General features: G+C 41.7%; 1 non-coding gene across 1 annotated transcript; it reads left to right on the top strand.

Annotated features, from left to right (window-relative positions):
- Positions 1-2,703: 2,703 nt before the first annotated feature.
- On the top strand, positions 2,704-2,841 carry LOC119929264. Its single transcript, XR_005451396.1, has one exon. It is a non-coding gene; the product is annotated as a small nucleolar RNA SNORA7 (small nucleolar RNA).
- The last annotated feature ends 7,731 nt before the right edge of the window (positions 2,842-10,572 follow it).

The raw sequence follows: 10,572 nt of genomic DNA, 5'->3' as shown, positions 1-10,572 counted from the left end.
CAAGATTATTCACTAAGCAACAGAACACTACATAGTATTGTATATTCACTTTCCAATCTAACTTGTTTCAACCTCATCACTTAAAACAGTGCTTCTCCTATAGTAAGCGCTATACAGATACCTTAATTATCATTTTTTATGCTGAGGAAAAGGAATAGTTTCAGACTTATCAATCAATCCATCAGTAATTTGTATGTACTGAGTGCTTACTTAGCATGTTCAAAACAGAACTCCTTATCTTCCCACCAAAATCCTGTCCTCCCCTGGACTTTCCCATCATTGTAGACAGCACCTCCCTGTCTCACAATCAATCAATCAATCAATCAATCAATCAATCGTATTTATTGAGCGCTTACTATGTGCAGAGCACTGTACTAAGCGCTTGGGAAGTACAAATTGGCATCACATAGAGACAGTCCCTACCCAACAGTGGGCTCACAGTCTAAAAGGGGGAGACAGAGAACAGAACCAAACATACCAACAAAATAAAATAAGTAGGATAGAAATGTACAAGTAAAATAAATAAATAAATAAATAGAGTAATAAATATGTACAACCATATATACATATATACAGGTGCTGTATATATATATATACAAGTCCATAACCCAGGTGTTATCATGTCTCATCTCTCTTGCTCAACCCACATATTCAATCTGTCACCGTATCCTGTCAGTTCAACCTTGACAACGTCACTGAAATCTTTCCTTTCCTCTCCATCCAAACTGGTTCCATATTAATACTTGATTACTGCATTAACCTCTTTGCTGAGTTCCCTTGCTGAGTGGGGAGTTTCCCCACTCCAGTCCATCTTTTATTCTGCTGCCCAGATCATTTTTCTACAAATCCTTTCAGTCCATGTTTCCCCACCCTTCGAGGACCTCTCATGGTTGCCCAATTACCTCTGCATCAAACAGAAAGTCCTTACCATAGGCTTTAAAGTATTAAATCACATTTCCACTCCTACCTTAAGTCCCTGATTTCCTACTACAAAACAGGATATGCACTTCACTCCTCTAATGCCAAACTACATGCTATACCTCATCTCATCTCTCTTTCCCAAATCCTACCTCTGGTCTGGAATGCCCTCCCTCTTATCCAACAGATGCCTACTCTCCCCACATTCAAAGCCTTAATGAAGGCACATCTCCTCCAAGAAGCCTTCCTTGACTAAGCCCTCATTTCCTATTCTCCCACTCGCTTCTGGGTCACCCTTGCATTTGGATTTGTACCCTTTATTCACCTCTCCCTCAGCCCTACAAAACTTAAATACATACCTGTAATTTATTTGTATTAGTAACTGTATCCCCTCCTAGACTCTAAGCTCCTTTTTATGGCATTTGTTAACCACTAACTATGTCCCAAGCACTGTTCTAAGCACTGGGGTAAATACAAGGTAATGAGGTTGGACACAATCCCTGCCTGACATGGGGCTCACAGTCTTAATCCCCATTTTACAGTTGAGTTAATTGATGCACAGAGAATTGAAGTGACTTTCCCAAGGTCACACAAGAAACAAGTGGTGGAGCCAGAATTAGAACCCAGGTCTTTCGTACTCCCAGGCCTGTGCTCTATCCACTAAGCCAAGCTCCTTGGAATGGATGTGACAGTCAGGGCCCAAGAGGATGCTAGTGATGCCTGTCTACTTGTTTTGTTTTGTTGTAGGTCTCCCCCTCCTAGATTGTGAGCCCGTTGTTGGGTAGGGATGGTCTCTATCTGTTGCCAAATTGTACTTTCCAAGAACACAGTAAGTGCTCAATAAATACCATTGAATGAATGAATGAAATGAAAGGTTACTGGGCTTCCTTCAGAGGCTCTTTGGAACTGGGTCTCTGAGCCAACTCCATTCATGTGGAAAATATACGTATCCTGTCCAGGACTGTAATGAGGACTCAGGTGGAAAGTGCTCAGCAAGCTCTCTCTAATTTGTACCTTCTGATGTGACTGACAGGAGCCTGAAGCTGGCTCTCATTACTGTTTTGGGAGGCCATTATAACTTGTTTCTTCCTCTCTATATGGTGTCATTCAGCAGATTGCAAGCCTCACTTTGAGTTTCTTGGACCTTAGTCTCTATTTTTCACCATGGTATCCCAACTCAACCTCTTATTTTTTCTAAAATTCTTCTGATTCATTTCTCCTTTTCAGTTAATTCCTTAAGCCAGAAAAAACACATTTTCTTACTCTGTAGAATACCTGAGATTTCCTTTTGCACCAAAAGGCACCTGTCACCCAGTAAAATTTCTTCCCCAGAGATGGCCACCAGCCTAGATTAATTAATTTTGATTTTTGGCTACATGACTCTGACACGGTTTAAATTCATTAGTTAGCATTTTTAGTACCAGTTGTCTCCAGAGCACATAATATTTCTTCTTCAGTTCCTAAAATCACAGATATAATGGCCCTACGCCCTGAAAAGAAGAAAGCACCGATTTAAAGTAAGTTGTATTTTGTAACAGCCCAGCAAAATGAAATAGGAAAACATTTTTATATGTAATGTTCACAACCACAATTGCAGAATCTTATCAATTATCCCACTAATAAGAGTAATGGATGATGAAGCATAGTAATAATGGTAGTGGTAGTAGTTGTAATAGCAGGAGTAATAATGGCAGTATTCATTCATTCATTCAATAGTATTTATTGAGTGCTTACTGTGAGCAGGGCACTGTACTAAGCACTTGGGAAGTAGTAGTAGGAATAGCACCCCTCTCAGGGTTGCACCTGGAGAGTTTCCAGTACTCTGCTAGTCTCGACTACGGGAGGGAGAATCAAGCAAAGGCCTATCCATTCCATTCCTAGCTTGGCCAGTGGCTTGCTAGTGGAAGGCAATCTGCTACAAGTCAAAACTCACTTGTGCTGAGCAGTAGTGGCATGGGAGACAGTCGAGGGCAGAGACTCAAAGTTATTGCGTGGAAGGTGGCAATGGTAAACTAGTTCTGTATTTTTACGAAGAAAACTCTGTGGATGTGATAATAATAATAATGGCATTTATTAAGCACTTACTGCATGCAAAGCATGGTTCTATGTGCTGGGGAGGTTACAAGATGATCAGGTTGTCCCACGGGGGGCTCACAGTCTTAATCCCCATTTTACAGATGAGGGAATTGAGGCACAAAGAAGTGAAGTGATTTGCCCAAAGTCACACAGCTGACAATTGGCAGGGCCGGGATTTGAACCCATGACCTCTGACTCCAAAGCCTGTGCTCTTTCCACTGAGCCACGCTGCTTTCATTCATTCATTCGTTCACTCGTATTTATTGAGCGCTTACTGTGTGCAGAGCACTGTACTAACAGCTTGGGAAGTACAAGTTGGCAACATATAGAGACGGTCCCTACCCAACAACGGGCTCACTGTCTAGAAGAGGGAGACAGACAACAAAACAAAACATGTGGACAGGTGTCACGTCATCAGAATAAATAGAAGTAAAGCTAGATGCACATCATTAACAATAAATATAATACTAAATATGTACAAGTAAAAAAGAGTAACTTTAAATGAAATCGAGTAATAAATCTGAACAAATCTGTGCTTCTATTTATGCTTCTGGATATACGAACAGAACAATCGCAGATGGAGAGTGGGGTGTTCTAGGAGAGTTTTGTCCATGGCGTTGCTATGGGTCAGAGATTCATTCGTTCATTCAATCATATTTATTGGGCACTTATTGTGTGCAGAGCACTGTACTAAGTGCTTGCGCACTGTACTAAGCGCTTGACTCGACAGCATGAGACAAGACAAGTAGGCATAGCAGTAATAGTAGTAATAACATTTGTTGAGCACTCAATGAGTTTAATGCTCTGAACCTAGCACTTACAGTACAGAGAGGTAACACATTCCTAGGCTACAGGGAGTTTACATTAGACTATAATCCCCCTCTAGACTGTATGCTCTTTGTGGACAGGGAATGTGCCTACATATCTGTTGTAAGGTACTCTTCCAAGGACTTAATGCAGTGCTCTGCAAACAATAAGTATTCAATAAATAACATTAATTGAAAGATCTTTGGTAATGGGGAAAACAGACATAAAAATATTTAGAGTCATGATAATCATGAGGGGAAAATCCATATGTACACCCAGCCATTGTCTTCTCTTCATTCATTCATTGAATCATATTTATTGAGCACTTACTGTGTGCAGAGCACTGTAGTAAGCGCTTGGGAAGTACAAGTCGGCAACATATAGAGATGGTCCCTACCCAACAATGGGCTCACAGTCTAGAAGGGGGAGACAGACAAAAAAACAAAACATGGGGACAGATGTCAAGTTGTCAGAAAAAATAGAAATGAAGCTAGATGCACATCATTAACAAAATAAATAGAATAGTAAATATGTACAAGTAAAATAGAGTAATAAGTCTGAACAAACATATATACAGGTGCTGTGGGGATGGGAAAGAGGTAGGGCATGGGGACTGGGGAGGAGGAGAGGAAAAAAGAGGGCTCAGTCTGGGAAGGCCTCCTGGAGGACGGGAGCTCTCAGTAGGATTTTGAAGGGAAGAAGAGAGCTAGCTTGGCGAATGTGCGGAGGGAGCGCATTCCAGGCCAGGGGGAGGACGTGGGCCGGGGGTTGATGGCAGCACAGGTGAGAACGAGGTACAGTGAGGAGATTAGTGGCAGGAGAGCGGAGGGTGTGGGCTGGGCTGTAAAAGGAGAGATATCTGTTGTACTCTTCCAATGACAATGCAGTGCTCTGCACATGGTAAGTATTCAATAAATAACATTAATTGGAAGATCTTTGGTAATGGGGAAAACAGACATAAAAATATTCAGCCATGATAATCACGAGGGGAAAATCCATACATACACCCAGTCACTGTCTTCTCTTCTCTTTCCCACCTCCATCAATCAACCAGTCAATCCATTAATACTATGTACTTATCATATAATGTGAGCAGAGCACTGCATTAAGCTCTTGGGAGAGTACATTAGTATTGTTAGCAGCAATCCCTGCCCTCAAGGGACTTACAATCTACTGGGGAAAGCAGATACTAAAATTAATTTGAGAGAGGGGAAGGAAGAAGTGAGTAAAAATATTAGGTCTGATCAATGCCTGGGTTTAGCTCTCCTTTTCTGATATTGACAGCAGCAGCAGCAGCAGCATTCCCACCCAGTTGGGTTTTGTGCAAGGTGAGGAAAATTCCCAAACTGTGGATGGGGTGGAGAGTGGCTGAGCCTCTTGGAGCATGCTAGGAAACAAAGTGTGTGCACTTCTCCTGAGAGGGTGGGAACAGTAAGTTGAATGTTAAGACTCCTTGTATGACATTCTTCTTTTGGGTCACTGAGCCCACTGTTGTGTCCACATTCAGAGGAAATAGTCACTGTTTTACTAATGTACTAATAACAGTTTTGTTGCATGTTGAAATTATTCAGGCATGCAGGATCGCACAGTGAATTTTAACTCCTACCTCTGTGGATGTATTTCAGTATTTCTGGTTGCTAGAAAATGAGCCTTTCCTTAATATTTGCTTCCCACAGTGAATTTTAACTCCTACCTTTGTGGATGCAATTCAGTATTTCTTGTTGCTAGAACATGAGACTTTCCTTAATATTTGCTTCCCACAGTGAATTTTAACTCCTACTTTTGTGGATGCAATTCAGTATTTCTTGTTCCTCGAAAATGAGCCTTTCCTTAATGTTTGGTTCATGTTTCCTCACTCCTCAGGAACCTCCAGTGGTTGCTCAGCCACTTCCCCATCGAACAGAAACTCCGTATCATTAGCTTTAAAGCATTCAATCACCTTGCCCCCTCCTACCTCACCTCCCTAGTCTCCTACTACAGCCCAGCTTACACACTTTGCTCCATCTCTTTTATCTTGCCACCATCCTCCCATCCACATCTTGCCTCTTCATATCCAACTGACAATTACGATCCCCGCCTTCAAAGCCTTATTGAAGGCACATCTCCTGCAAGAGGCTTTCCCTAACAAAGCCCTTATTTCCTTTTCTCCCACTTCCTTCTGCCCTGATTTGCTTCTTTTACTCATCCCCACTTCAGCCCCATGGCACTTATGTAAATACCCACAATTTATTTATATTAATGTCTGTCTCTCCCCCTAGACTGAAAGCTCAGTGTGGGCAGGGAATGTGTCTCCCGACTGTTTATATTCTTCTCTTTCAAGTGCTTAATGTAGTGCTCTGCACACTCTAAGTGCTTAATAAATACAATTGATTGGTTGAAAATGTTAAGTTTCCCATGATGAGGGTATGGGCACTTGGATCTATACCCTCTGAGGACTTGATATTCACCCCACCTTCATATTATATTTCACAGCTGTAATTCATTTATTTACAATAATGTCTGTCTCCCTCTCTAGCTCTTTGTGGGCAGGGATGTGTATACCAACTCTGTTGTATTATATTTAAAGATGGGGAGGGTGGTGGTTTGTTGGATATGAAGTGGGAGGGAGTTACAGGCCAGTGGGTGTGAGGTGTCAGTGGCGAGATAGACAAAATTGAGATACAGTTAGTAAATTGGCGTTAAAGCATCAAAGTGTATGGGCTAGGATGTAGTAAGACATCAGTGAGGTAAGGTAGGAGTGGATAAATTGATTGATTTCAAGCTGATGGTAGTACACTGCTCTGTACACGGTAAGGTTCAATAAATGCCAATGATTGATCGAAGGACCAGACAGTCAAAAAAAAAGAAACAAGCAAACACAAAAGACATGAGAATGAAATTATCCTCCTTACCTGTCCCCAGTACCCAATTATCTGTCCTCCTGGATTGTAGAAAGAAATAGTCATCTGTTTTGGTTATTCTTGTGTTGAATTAGGATAAAGCAGATATGATGCACGTTGCTTTCCGGAAATGTTCCTAGCAGAAGAAAATATAAAGTCATCTTTCAAAGAACCCACTTATTCTTACTATTGGGAATCAGTTAGTATAATGTAATAATGTGTGTGTCAGTTATTGCTCATTACTTACAGCAAATATAGAAAGTATCTGAAAGTTTGCATGTAATGTACCTACCCTTGGAAATCCTAGAATATCAGGCTTATTATAATTTGTTTTCCTTTGTGAGTGAAACCTAGGCTCTTGCCATAATATAAGTACATTTTTGATGGGGATATTAATTTTCCATCCAGAAAAAGTGTGGTTAACTGATGGCAAGATTTATTGCTTCAGCTTTAGGAAATTCCAGTTCAGCATGTGCAGAAACTGACTGCATTGACATCTATATATACATACACCCACTACTTTGGAGAACTCATTTGCTCCCATCACTTCAACTACTATTTCTAGGTGGATAATTCTGAAATCTACATCTCTAGCCCTGAGCTTTTTGTTCCTCAGCAGTCTCACAATTCCTTCTTCCTTCAGGACATCTACATGGATGTCCCACCGACACCTTAAACTTAACTTGTCCAAAACAGAACTCTTCAGCTTCCCACCCAAACCCTCTCTTCCCCTTGTCTTTTTGAACACTGTAGACACCACTATCCTCTCTGTCTCACAAGATCTTAACCTTGGCATTATCCTCACCTCATCTCTTTCATTCAACTGATACATTCAATCTGTCACCAAATCCTGTGGGTTCTACCATCACAACATTGTTAAAATCCATGCTTTCCTCTCCATCCAAACTGCTACTGTGGGATCCAAACATTTATCATATCCACCCTTGACTTCTCTGTCAGCCTCCTTGCTGACCTCCCTGCCACTTGTCTCTCACGTCTTCAGTCCATATTTCCATTTGCTTCCTGGATCATTTTTTCTGGAAAAAAAGGTTCAGTCCACATCTCTCATCTCCTCAAGAACTCTAATGGTTGCCACTCCACATCTGCATCAAACAGAAAGTCCTTACAATCAGCTTTTAAACAATGTTTAGCAATGTTTGCCCCTTTCTACCTTACCCCACTGATGCCTTCATTCATTCAATCATATTTATTGAGCACTTACTGTGTGCAGAGCACTGTACTGAGCATTTATTGCAACCTAGCCCATACGCTTTGCTCCTTTGACACCAATCTACTCACTGTACCTCAGTTTCACCAATCTCACTGCTGACTCCTCACCCCCTCACCTGGAACTCCCTCCCCCTTCATATCCAACAAACCACCACCCTCCCCACCTTTAAAGCTTATTAAATTCCCATCTAGTCCAAGAGGCCTTCCCTGACTAAGGCATCATTTCCCTTATTACCTTTTTCTTCTGGAGGAGACAAACATTAGACTAAATAATAGATAGGGGAAATAGTACAGTATAAAATTATGTAAATAAGTGCTGTGGGGCTTGGGTGAGTATCAAAGTTCAAAAGGAAGTGCAGACATGACAGAGAGGGGATGCAGCGGAGGGGAAATGAGGGCTTAGAGAAACCTTCTTAGAGGAGATGTGATTTTAGGAGGGATTTAAAAGTAGGAAGAAGAGTGACCTATCAGGCATGAAGTTGGACAGAATTTCAGGCTAGAGGGGTCAGTGGTGGATTAGACCATCAATCGTATTTATTGAGTGCTTACTATGTGCAGAGCACTGTACTAAGTGCTTGGACTGGACTGGACTGGACCAGACTGGAGTTTTGAAGGTAGGTGGGTATAACTTGAGCAGAGTCTATGGATTGGGTTGAAATAGGAGATCAGTGAAGTGAGAAGCAGCGTGGCTCAGTGGAAAGGGCACGAGCTTTGGAGTCAGAGGTCATGGGTTCAAATCCCAGCTCTGCCAATTGTCAGCTGAGTGACTTTGGGCAAGTCATTTAACTTCTCTGTGCCTCAGTTACCTCATCTGTAAAATGGGGATTAAGATTGTGAGCCCCTTGTGGGAGAACCTGATCACTTTGTAACCTCCCCAGTGCTTAGAACAGCACTTTGCACATCGTAAGTGCTTAATATTATTATTATTATAAAAGCACAGGTGTGGGAGTCAGAAGGTTATGGGTTTGTATATCGGTTCTGTTGCTTGTCTGCTGTGTGACCTTGAGTGAGTCACTTCACTTCTCTGTGCCTCAGTTCCCTCATCTGTAAAATGGGGAGTGAGACTCTGAGACCCAGGTGGGACAGGGACTGTAGCCAACCCAATTTGCTTTCATCCACGCCAATGCTAAGTACAGTGCCTGAGCACTTAACAAATACTGTTATTATTAGTATTATTATTATAGCAGGGGGTGAGTTGATTGAGCACCGTCAGCTAATGGTAACAAGTTTCTGTTTGATGCAGTGGTGGATGGGTAACCACTGGAGGCTCCTGAGGCATGGGGAAGACATAGACTGAACAGGTTTTTAGAAAAATGATCTGGGCAGCAAAGTGAAGTATGGATTGGAGAGGAGAGAGACGGTAGTCAAGGATGATTATCGGAGAAGCAGCGTGGCTCAGTGGAAAGAGCACGGATTTTGGAGTCAGAGGTCATGGGTACAAATCCCGGCTCCCCCAGTTGTCAGCTGTGTGACTTTGGGCAAGTCACTTAAGTTCTCTGTGCCTCAGTTACCTCATCTGTAAAATGGGGATTAAGACTGTGAGCCCCCCATGGGACAACTTGATTGCCTTGTAACCTCCCCAGAGCTTAGACCAGTGCTTTTCACATAGTAAGCACTTAATAAATGCCATTATTATTATTATTTTTATGTTAAGAGTTTGGATCAACAACTGGATGGAGTTTGTTCTAAAATTTGTGTGACGGTTGAACTGACAGGAATTGGTGATAGACTGAATCTGTGGCTTGACTGAGAAAGATGAGAGAGAGATTTAAATGAAACATAAAAATAATGAAAACAAAGTCATTAAATGTACAACTGAAAAGGATTTGTACACAATTGCTGAGGATGAGTATAAGTACAGTACACACCTTCTAGGCTGTAAACCCAATGTGGGCAGGGACTGTATTGCTGAATTGTACTTTCCAAGTGCTTAGTACTGTGCTCTGCACACAGCAGTACTCAATGAATATGATTGAATGAATGAAAGTGCAGGATATTGCTGAGAAGGTTGAAAACTGCCAAAAAGTTACAACTTGGAGACAATCAAATACACCCCTATAAAGACACCTTTTGGCCACAATTTGTGATGAGTACTGGTCTATACTAATCTCTTGAAAACTGTATGAGACTCAACTGTACTTAGATCAAATCCCTTTAGGGTTCTCTAAAATGCCATCAGATGATCATATAAGAATGCAGATTTTAAGTTCAGTGAATTTGAAAACAAATGATTACCATTCATTCATTCATTCAATCAATCATATTAATTGAGCACTTACTGTGTGCAGAGCACTGTACTAAGCACTTGGGAAGTACAAGTCGGCAACATATAGAGACGGTCCCTACCCAACAACTGGCTCACAGTTTAGAAGGGGGGACAGACAACAAAACAAAACATGTAGACGGGTGTCAAAATCGTGGGCTAAGGAGTCAGAGGTCATGGGTTCTAATCCAGGCTCCGCCACTTAGCGGCTGTGTGACTTTGGGCAAGTCACTTAACTTCTCTGTGCCTCAGTGACCTCATGTGAAAATAGGGATTAAGATTGTGAGCCCCACGTGGGACAACCTGATCACCCTGCATCCCCCCCATGCTCAGAACAGTGCTTTGCACATAGTAAATGCTTACAAAATACCATCATTATTAAATAGAATTAAAGCTATA

This window comes from Tachyglossus aculeatus, chromosome 5 (genome assembly GCF_015852505.1).
Source record: "Tachyglossus aculeatus isolate mTacAcu1 chromosome 5, mTacAcu1.pri, whole genome shotgun sequence".
NCBI lineage: Eukaryota > Metazoa > Chordata > Mammalia > Monotremata > Tachyglossidae > Tachyglossus > Tachyglossus aculeatus.
The sequence above is the reverse complement of the archived record's forward strand: the minus strand, read 5'-3'. Positions and strand labels throughout refer to the sequence as shown.